At 34.5% G+C, this 11210-nt stretch overlaps 2 pseudogenes; one reads left to right on the forward strand and one right to left on the reverse strand.

Moving 5' to 3' along the window:
• Window positions 1–1921: 1921 nt before the first annotated feature.
• Window positions 1922–3549, forward strand: LOC128551619 (ATP-dependent DNA helicase RecQ-like; annotated as a pseudogene).
• A 1378-nt stretch (window positions 3550–4927) lies between these two features.
• Window positions 4928–6182, reverse strand: LOC128551620 (uncharacterized; annotated as a pseudogene).
• Between the last annotated feature and the right edge of the window lie 5028 nt (window positions 6183–11210).

The raw sequence follows: 11210 nt of genomic DNA on the forward strand, positions 1-11210 counted from the left end.
CTAAATGTTTCAAACTAACAATCTTTAATTAAAAATGATTAGCTCAAACTCCTATAGGCTGGAGACTCTATACTTGACTGGTCTTTTTGTTGGAGTTCCCGTCAGACAATGTCTTTGAATCAACAACATACGAGTCCTATCGCATAGATGCTCGGCCTCTGTCCTCTCAAACTCTATAAGATTGCCCTGACTCCTGGATGCTCAGCGCCTATATGCTATCATATGTAGCATTCAACTACCATATAGGTATTATCCCGATGCCTTGGCTGTACTTCGCCAATAATGCTGAACCGTCCATAAGCTGGAACTCTCCTACTATCTCAGTAGATTACCAAACTCTGGGTCTCTGTCTCAGCTTCCCGATGCTCAGCCTATATATGCTATCGTCTATAGCATTCAATTACCTTTAAGGTAAAACTCCTTTGCGCTGGCCCTATAGCTCGAAACCTTATCGAAATTCTGCTACTCTTCTTTAGTCAAAGAACTTCCAAAGCCTTTTTTTTAATAATTTATCCGCCCTGACAGGGTGACTGCAATAGTCTCCTTCTCAAGGTACTGGGATAAATTATAAGTTGAATCCTCGATGTGTCTTCTTTAACCGCTGGATACCGAATGAGCTCTCTGTCATCCATCTACCTATTTATACCCCAGCAGACGTGCTATTTTTAGACGTGCTATTTTTAGAACTTGTTTCTGATTGGTTCAAATTTAAACACAACGTCTTACAACGAGTACCTGCTCTATTAACTATCTGGTTCCCTTTTAACTTTTGTATATGACAATGTGCGAAGCAGGGACCCAGTCATCCATATAATAAACCCAATCAGCCATAAATGACCCAAATTCTATTATTAACAGCAATTCAACAATAATTATAGCAAAGATAGCATGAAAATGGAGTCGAGCACTATCTGTGCTCTTATGTTACGTAATCAATACATCAATTCTACAAATTATTCTGACAAACATGCATCCCTGCGAACAAGAATTTTGGAACGGGGAACATAAGAATAAAAAAAGGCGAAACCTTTCAGAACATAGAAATAACTAAAGCACAACAGTTTAACCTTTACCCTGCTAAATATCTAAAATGGACTGGCCTATCATTCAATTTGGGCAGCACCATTTATTATTCAAAGGGGTGTTCAAGGAAAATTTACTGAGTCGTGACTGAATAGCGAACAGTCCAGACCATGATCAACCTGCACGGATGTGCAAGCTGATCTTTGTCTGCACTGGTCGCTAATGCAGATTCACTTGCCGTCAGCGGGTTAAAGGTCCACAATACCTTAAATTTCTATCTGAAAAACAGATGAAATAGCTTAATTTCCAATTAGATGTTTAATATGTGTACTTACATCGTTAGAAAAGCACTACTTTTATTATTGCACATGTAGTGTTAAAGTTAGAGCAATAAAGAGTGGTAATAAAATCATTAATAGATTCAATAAAACATTCTAGTATATACAGTAATATTCAAATTTTTGACAAATGTGAAATAAAACAATTATCAGAAATAGGATTTAACAAGAAATTAATGTATTTGATACATAAGACTGAAAATGTGCCACATGTCAGAGTCATTAGACAAAGGCAGTTTGAGCCTTTAACACACACCTAGACATCCCAACATATAATATCTTTTTTTATTTTTTGCATTATTATATAGGGGAATATACGCCCGTCTGAAAGACTGTACCTATTATGGGGCAGCAGGCAGCATCCGCAAACTTGTCCGGAGATTTTCTTCTTCGTGCATGGAGGGGTTTTTATGTAACTTGGCATAAATGATCACAACCGTTAATTGGAGTGCCGTGCGCAAGAACCAGGTCCTTAGTTCTCAAGGTCAAGGTCACACTTGAAGGTCAAATGTCAAACATTTATTTAAGAATGAAATTTTCTTGTATGGTCTTTTAGTGGGATGATGAAGGCTTCTACACCAAACTTTATGTGCAGGTCACATTTGACACTCATTTAAGGTCAACAATATGTGAAATGTCACAATGACTTGTTTTATTAAAATGCATATGAAAGGTAAATGATTCCACCTATTTACTTCATTTAGGTAACAAATGATATCCATTTTGAAAGGATATTGTTAATAGGGCCTAGTAAAAATTCTTTGTTTCCGGTAACATGCTAAAAAGGGTAGGTAGGTCGGAATTTTTTTTTAATATATTTTTTTTCATAAAAGAATTTTCGGAAATTATTTATGTGTCAAAAGTTAATACGAATAGGGGGTTACGGAATCTGCTTTTAGAGCATAAGGAAGTTGATTTCTAACATCACTGACCATGTTTAAAGTATAGAAAGTGCAGTTTTGCAAAAAAAAATTAAAAAGTTGAAAACATATTTTCAAAAACATTTACGGTGGGACCAAAAATGTTGGGTAGGTCAGGATACCGGAAACAGACATTTTTGTTATGCATAAAGTTCACATGTAATGACAGGAGACATTCGGAGGAAGTAAAATGTACAAGAATCATCAACTTGTTTAATTTATTCTGATTGCAAACATTGGTGCTTGTATAAAGTAATTTGCTATGACAGGTGTATATTGTGATATTCTTGCACTCTTGTTCATAATATAATTGTGTGTTCTGTTTTTTTTTTATAGGGGACTTGATAAGAAGGATGAAGATGCGTTTCGGTCAGAGTTTGGCAGGGTTGGAGAACTAAGGGCAATGGTGCCTCATTGTCCAATGCTGGCATTGACTGCGACAGCTAGTATATCAGTGCGGGTTAGAATTCAACGTCTCCTGGCTATGAAGTTTTAGAAGTTATAGAATCGCTAGACAGAGAAAATATCAAAATAACACTCACCAAAGTACCAGTGGAGCCAGCATCATGCTTTACATGGTTAACTGAGAAACTAAATACAGAAGGAAAACAGTGCAATAAGGTAATAATATACTGTAGGTGGATTCAGGACTGTTCGAAACTTTTCTTGTTTTTCAAGGATGAAGGAGAGGACAAACATCTGTTTGATATGTTTCATTCAAGAACAAATAAGAAAGTGAAAGCAAGGATTTTGTCGACAATTAAAGACAGTAAAAGCAACCTCCGTGTTATCATTGCAACAAATGCTGTTGGAATGGGATTAGATTTCAGTTGTAACTGTGTGTTGCATTATGGGCCACCATCGGAGTATGATGCATATCTGCAACAGATAGGACGTGTAGGTCAACAACTGAGGAATTATCACCAGAGATGCTTAGTTTGGTTAAAAGTGACAAGTGTAGAAGAATTGCTCTTCGGCATCTCTATGGTGACAAATCTTCAAAAACTGTGAAGGGGTGCAAGTGCTATAACATTTGTGAGAAGACATGTGAGTGTGGTAGATGCGGAGAAAACAAAATTCAATTCAGAATGGAGGTTGAAGGTGATAAAATTGGCTACTCAGGCATGGATCGCTTTGTATCAGACGAAGATACTAACAGACTAGAGACTCACTTGTTGGCGTTGAAAAATGAACTTGATAGGGAAGGTTCCAGTTACAGTACTGTTGCCAGTCATGAGCTATCAAATGAAACAATAAAGTATACTTGATAATTTCGGAATTTTTCGCCAAGGTGTTGCTATCAAAATTCTAACTGTATATTCAGCTGTATTTGGTGACACAGACATGGACTTCGAGTTTGAGGAAGACACTGTTCAAAACATTGAATGGTAAGTTTTGTCACATTAAATTTATGTATCCTTTGACAGATTGCTCAAATCTGTTCCACATGCAAAACTGGAGCAGTCAAACCTGTATTTAGCAGCAGAGGTAGTTGTTTAATACAGTTTGAAAATGGAGCAAAAAGTCAAGTTTGGAAGTTAGCTGACTATGGCCACTAAGGAAGGTTCAACTGTATTACTGTCTATTTTAAAAGTTCTTTTGCTGATCATGCATTATATAAAAGGATTTGTCTTATAAATTCTATTTATGTATTGAAAGAAAAAACATTGTTAGTACATAGGTGGATCAAACAGTAGTTCTGCACAGAACAACACCACAGACTTCATACCTTTTAATTGACAACAACAACTGAGAAGAGTACATCATGTTCTTATGACTTGCTATTTACAAATTAAAAGGGTTTTCACAGCAGTTTTAATTCAGTTACATAAAACTATTATGATTGTCTTCACATTTATTTCTACCAAATTGTCATTGGGAATAAGGTGGCCAACCCCTCTGCCCATGTTAAAAGACATGTTCCATTTGTATTCATATGCTTCTTTTTCAGACAGAATGGCTATATAATAGGCAAGCACCCTCCACATCCATAATCTGTATTTGATATGGTGACCCTGGTCAAAATGGAGCATTTCATACTTAGCATTTCTGATGAGTCTGTTTCCATTTCCCATTTTGTATGCATCTTCTGTATCTCTAAACAGAAGAGAGACTTTCATGAAAGCAGAAGCTACCTTACATTTTTCATCATAAAATGAACTTTTGCTTGAAGAATGTTGCGGAGGATTAATGTTTACTGTTGTATTATGTTTTTCTTTCAAATGTCGCTTTAACCAGTGAAACTGCTTATATGTTTTTGGACAGTTCTCATGTGGGCATTCATATCTACCTGTAATATCTAAATTTGTGATGCTTTCCATTTGAGTTTGCATATATTGTATGTCTTCCAAAATATCAGGTATAGCTCCGGAACCCTCGATCACATTTACTTCGAGTATATTTTTAGCCGCATTGTTTATCCACTCCAGCTGGTTTTTTACAGATGTAAGTTCTATGTATGTTGGTATCTTGTTTTGTGTTTGTGTAGAATTCTGATCCTTCATTCCAAAATAATGGCATGCAGCAGCAATGATATGACCATCTAAAATATCATCAATAAAATTCGTACACTGTCTGTATGAAGTTGTCATATCTATCTTTACATCTCTTCTATGTAAGACATTTCAGTTGATACAATGTCTCCTGTTAATTAACACTGGAGGTTAGATAAAAAATGTCAAAGATGTATTTCAGCAGATTCATTAGTCTGTGCAATCCCTCTGGTCTGTGTATAGACCCTAAAAGTTTGTCACTATCAGTTTCTCCATTTGTCATATCTAATTGAGCTTGGTATGCCCTTTCATTTGTAAGCACATCTCCACCAAACACTTTTCTTTCAATAATATTATGTTCATCTCCGCAGTCAATCAAATGAATAAATTTCTCATTTAAATCAGTAAGAATGTCAATCATATATTCATTTTTGCTTTCGTTTTTGTCGTAAAGATCAAGTAAAATGTATTCTGATTTTGTCTTAAAATTATCTATGTGTGTATTCTATCATTTCTGGAATTATGTTTGAAAATTTTTCAAGGCATTTAATGAATTTTTACAAGTACTTTTTGTAAATGATGTGCAAAACATTCCTGTAATTCATTGTTGTCTTCAGGAGATGGAAGGAATTCTTCATTTTTCACTGTCATGATGGGTTTTGGGGGGTTTTTGTATGATAGATTGGTGCCCTTCAATCGTAATTCAGCAGCTAATGTTATAAACCAATGAAAATCTTTAGCCTTTTTGTGTTCACTTTGGTGTGACCTATTCACTCTCAAATCACGGTTATCGCCATATATTTCTACGTTTACTTCATTCTCCATTTTAGAATTACACCTTTCTAAGAGCTTTTCTGTGCGTAATTTAGTTTCCTTGACATCAGCTGTTTGCACAAACATAGATTCAGTATTTATAGAAGGCAATGTTGAATATTACTTTTTTCATTGTCATTAATTTTTATTTCCTCTGTATTTTTTACAGACCATCATGATGTCTGCGGCACTTGTTGTTAATACAGCCACAGGTTCTGTCAAAGGCATGAAAGAGTTACTGAAAATTCCATTTGAAGCATTAACAACATGCATACCAGGAGGAAAAACAGCTTGAATATTTTCTGTTGATCTGGACAATTGACTCATACTATTTGACACAGCTGCAGTGGACGGATTAGTTAGATTTTTGATTGACTAAATGGTTTTCTTAGAAGTTTCAGCATCAGTTACATTGTTTTTAAGTTCAGTTAACTTTTCACTGACTTGTTTATCATGTAACTTTGATATTTCCTGTTTTTTAAATAGACAGAATCAGTGCTTACACTAGCCCCTAGTCTACATAGTCTTTCAATTGTCTCATCATTAGCACCTCCATAATCAAGAAGTAGACCAACTATATGAGAAATTGCAGACATGTTTTGGTTTCTGCATGTAAACAAGACAGATCCAGCAAAAGCTATGTTAACTATATGCTTGATTTCTATTTTTTTTGTAGTTATTGCAGAGGTAATAATTTTATGAAAAACTGGAGCTTTAGTTTTCCATTCCTCCAGTACCTTAGAAAAATCATAAGTCAATAATTGTACAGCTTCAACGTTTTGAAGGACAGAGTCAGCACTTATTTCACACGGCTTTGTGCATTCCTTGTAGACTTAAGTAGATATCAAGTCTGATATATCCTCCCTTTAAATAGAGAATAAACTTTTTGAAAATGAAATGTCACTTGTCTGTAAATAATGAATGTTCATTTTGTAAAACAGAAAGCTTTCAACTTTTCATCTATGAATTGTTCTTTTTTCTCAGTGTACTACTACTAGTTTATATCAATATTTTATAAGTGCCTAATAGCTTTTTTTTCTAATTTGGTCTTTACTGTTTAATTTCAGTTAAAATATATTTTCTTGAAAGTGACCCATTCATTAGGTGAAAAATAGTTATAGACTGTTCCCAGCATATTATATTAAAGAATTATTTTCTAAGTGCTTTTAAAACAATCTGACAAAAGATTTCAGTAAGCACTAAAATTTGCTCAAAGTTCCTAAGATGATTCTGATATCAATTTACATCAGCATTCAAATTGGTTTTCCTCTGTAATAGGTCAGATGTACATTGTATATTCTTACCCAGGTCTGTCCAAGAAGGTATCACTGTGAACAGTACCTTTAAATTATATTGGTAACTAATTCCTACTGTTTAAACCATTATTTTCGAAACAACAAATTTCAAAAAAATCATTCTTTTCTTCAAGAAACAGATTTGTTCAAACCGGTAAATCAGTATTTAAGTTGTGGGAATGTTTTGATTATTATTATATATTTATCCATTTAAGATTTATAGCCAGGTTATAATTTTTGTAGAAAAATCCATAATTATGTAACACTGCCACCCTTGTTGAAAAATAGGCCTAACATTTAAAATGGCTTTACAAAGCGTAATATACTACTTTCGAAATGAATTTGTATTTGTTCAACCAGATTGAAAACGAGAAGTTTCTATTAATATATTTTGAGGTCTAAATTGTAATATATATATATAACATCACCAAGTGAAGAAGTGTATAATTATGCTTGAGTAATTGTTTAGATATTGAATTCATAGTACAACCTGTCCAGAGCGGCCCTCTCATAAGCAAACACCTCTCTATAACAACATAATCTAAATTTTTCGTAAGATGAAATATGCTTTCAAATTTACCTCTCCAGAACAGCAACCTCTACATAACAGGCAATATTTTGTATCTCCCAAAGGGTGTTGCTCTACAGAGGTTGCACTGTATTTGCTATAGGGAAACATACACCCTAACAGCATTATCTGATATTCAAGCATGAGCTTTCGTTTAATGCCTTCACAAATCTTTTATCATTCTGTGCTAAAATCTGCTACTATAAAACATGTGAATAATGCTGATAGACCATCTGTCAACAAAGACAACATTTCTCATTTCCCAATGGAGGACTTTGCAAACAAGTTTTACTGAACATGAGAATTTAATATGACTATATTTACCTCAACCTGTCATCGTTCCATACAGCAGATGTCAATTGCGTTGGCCTGTCTTCTACCATAGATCTTGCAATTTTTAAGTAAGTTTGATCTTTGTCAAGAACATTCGTTTTTGTCTGACTTGGGATCTTGTATGTTACTTGTAGCAAAATGTTTGTTTTAGACATTATGTATATCAAGTTATTATATTTATGTAAAGTACATTTGCGGCGAGCTTGCCAGATAATCCGCAAATAAACTGTTTAATGTGGACTAGTTTAGTAGTTTACTAGTTAGTAAAATATTTTCCAGGGCAGTACATTTTTTATGCGTGCAGCATTTTTTTAAAATATGTTCTGATATTACAGTTTGGACGAAACACGGAAACGTTAAGCATTCATGATATATTCATTGTAAAAGTTTTTTTTGTCATGGCTTACATGATATAATCTAGGATTTATGGGTTCTTGCCACAAATAGTAATAACAAAGTCAACATGTAGTTTTTAAATTTCTGTAATGTTGGTTACACAGTAAACAAATAGGAATAAATTTTAGTCCGTTACACAGTAATAGGAATCAGTTTGGTTCCGTTTCACAGTAAACGAATAGGAATCAGTTTGGGTTAAACAGTAAAAGAATAGGAGTAAAATTTGGGCCCGCTCCAAATCTTTTTACGAAATGTTCAAACATGCATCTGTTGTTATATAAAAAAAATAATATGAATAATGCAACTTTCTTATTTTGGTTTATGGTCAAAAGTCTTAATAGGGATTATTTTGTCACGAAATGAAAATTGAATTTGTCCATATTTTCTTCAAAATTTACCTTCAGTAAAACCTGTCGCAGCAAGTCAATGGAGTGGGGGCAAGTGTCTGCTTAATGCAGGTAATTTATAGAATGAATGACCATTTTGGGAAATGAGATACTGGCTTCTTAAGACAGGTCGGCTGCTTAATATAGATGACCGCTATTGCAGGTTTTACTGTATGTGCATACTTACTTGACATAATTTTGGAAGTGTACATGTATCTTGTGTAAGGGAAAGTTTCTTTTTGGCACCAGTTTTTTCAACCTGGAATAAGACGTATTTATTAATATTTCGATCCAATTTTACATGGCATTGCGAACAATATGTTAAAAAAATGAATTTTATGACATGTAGTAGTTCGACTATCTGTCTGTTCCTCAGTCTGAATATTTGGTTTCTGATTGACAACTGACTTCATAGGATGGTTGTCTGTGGTCGGTCAGAGATCAAGGTCACAGTAACCTTAAGACAAACAGTTTCAGATCGATGAATGAAGAACGCGTCAAATTTCAATGGATGATTGCTTGTTATCATGAGATGACCTATTTTATTTGGGGGGGGGGGGGGGGGGGGTCAAAGGTCATGGTGATCATTATATTGAAAAAAGGTTCCCAAGCAATAACTGGAAAATGATTGTGGGTCTACAGTCATTAAACTTTATAGGAAGGCGGTCAAAGATCAGGGTCATAATGATTTAGGGACTTGAATAAAGGCCGTCATGTTGGTATGCATGTTTACATACACATTTTGATAGTTTTCGTTCTACGAAGAATTCATTTTTAGCTCCACTATTTGAACAATAGTCCATATTCTACCCACCCTGTCTTGCTTTTCACAGCTTTGTTAAAGTTTTGCCCTGCCAATACATATGGCTGTCATTGAAAGGCATATAGCTTTGAAACAATTTTTTTTTATTTTCTAGGACAATTTTAACCGCACTGGGTCAAATCCCATAACTCTATGTATTTTGATCAAATTATGCCCCCTTTAGGACTTAAAAATTCCTGATGTAAGTTTTGCATGTAAGTACATATAGAAATTACATTGTACTAGAAAGTATATAGCTTTATTTTCTCTTTTCCTAGGTCATTTACCAGCCTCATTGGGTCAAGTCCCATAACTATGACATGTATTTTGGCCAAATATGCCCCTTTTCCACTTAGAAAATACTAATTGAAGTTTTACATGCAAGTTACTTTCTCCAGTGTAGATACTTTAATTTGAAACTTCACATGTGTCTTTGCAGCTATAAAACTAGGTGATACAAGCAAGACCCATAAATCTGACATGTATTTTGGCTAAATTATGTCCACTTTAGGACACAGAAAATCCTATTTAAAGTTATGCATGCATGTTACTATCTCCAAAACTAATGCATGTACTGGATTGAAACTTTGTATACATTTTAGCATTTAAGGTTGTTTTCATGCTTCTGGGACAACAATTCAAGTAGTCGAGCATTGGCTGTTTTACAAACAGCTTTTGTTGTGTTCTGTTTCAAGACAAAGATATGATTTCCCTACTAAAGGCTGAAATTCCGGAAGAAATTCCTGTAATAAATTAAAAGATGCAGCAGTTATCAAATCCCTCCTTTTTGACAGACATATTTTTCCTTTCTTGGAAATTTCTAAATCTTTCAAACAAAATCTGCAACATTTCTCAAAATTTGTTACCACCTTCTTTGGGGTAGCCATTTTTATGTTTCTCTGAATTCCTATGCCAAATGAGTTAAATGTGTCATCAGAGGACCTGTGAGGGATTTTAATGACCGCTGGTCTGTTAATTTTAATTTATCATATTATTATCATATCATAATTTTTAGCTTGTGATGTGTAAGGAGAAAGACCAAATATTGTTAACTTTAAAGAATTTTCTCGATCCTTATCGGCGAAATGGTGTTACTCTTCGTTTGCGAAAAGCCTCATTCATGACTCCATGCTGCCAAAAAAGGCTGACCTAATGAACTACGCATTATGAATACACACAGTGACAGGCAAACTCTGTAACATTACATACAATTAATTAATATACGAATACAATACAGCGATTAAATCGGACGCGAAAAGTCTCTGTCCGAAATAGGAGATAACATCAGCCCATTTATTTAATTTATTCAGTGCATTTCATTCGATTTATCATTTGATCACACTGAAATATATCGGAATCAGTTAGCGCAATATTTGTTTACATTCAACGCTGTCATAATTATTAGAAACTGGTGTTTGTTGTAACGGATTCGCTTTTTGGCTATAAACAAAGGGAAGTGCGACTGCAGATTTCCTGTCTAAAAATAGAAATATCTATCCGGTAGGCATATTCGAGCAGAGGGAGATATGGAATTGTATTGTAATATTCGGCCGATGCTTGGGAGAGTAAGAATAGGTAAAGCTATTGGACTCACTCATGCGTCGGGGTCGGCGTCGGCGTCCCGATTAGGTAAAGTTTTTGTATGTAAGCTGGTATCTCAGTAACTACTTAAGGAAATGGATAGAAATCTTAGTAACTACTTACGGGAATGGATAGAAACTTCACACACTTATTCATGGTTATAAACTGACTTACACTGCACAGGTTACATAACTCTGTTTTACCTTTTTACAAAATTATGCCCCCTTTTCGACTTAGCAGTTGTTGGTAAAGGTTTTGTATTT

Source organism: Mercenaria mercenaria, unplaced genomic scaffold, assembly GCF_021730395.1.
Source record: "Mercenaria mercenaria strain notata unplaced genomic scaffold, MADL_Memer_1 contig_133, whole genome shotgun sequence".
NCBI lineage: Eukaryota > Metazoa > Mollusca > Bivalvia > Venerida > Veneridae > Mercenaria > Mercenaria mercenaria.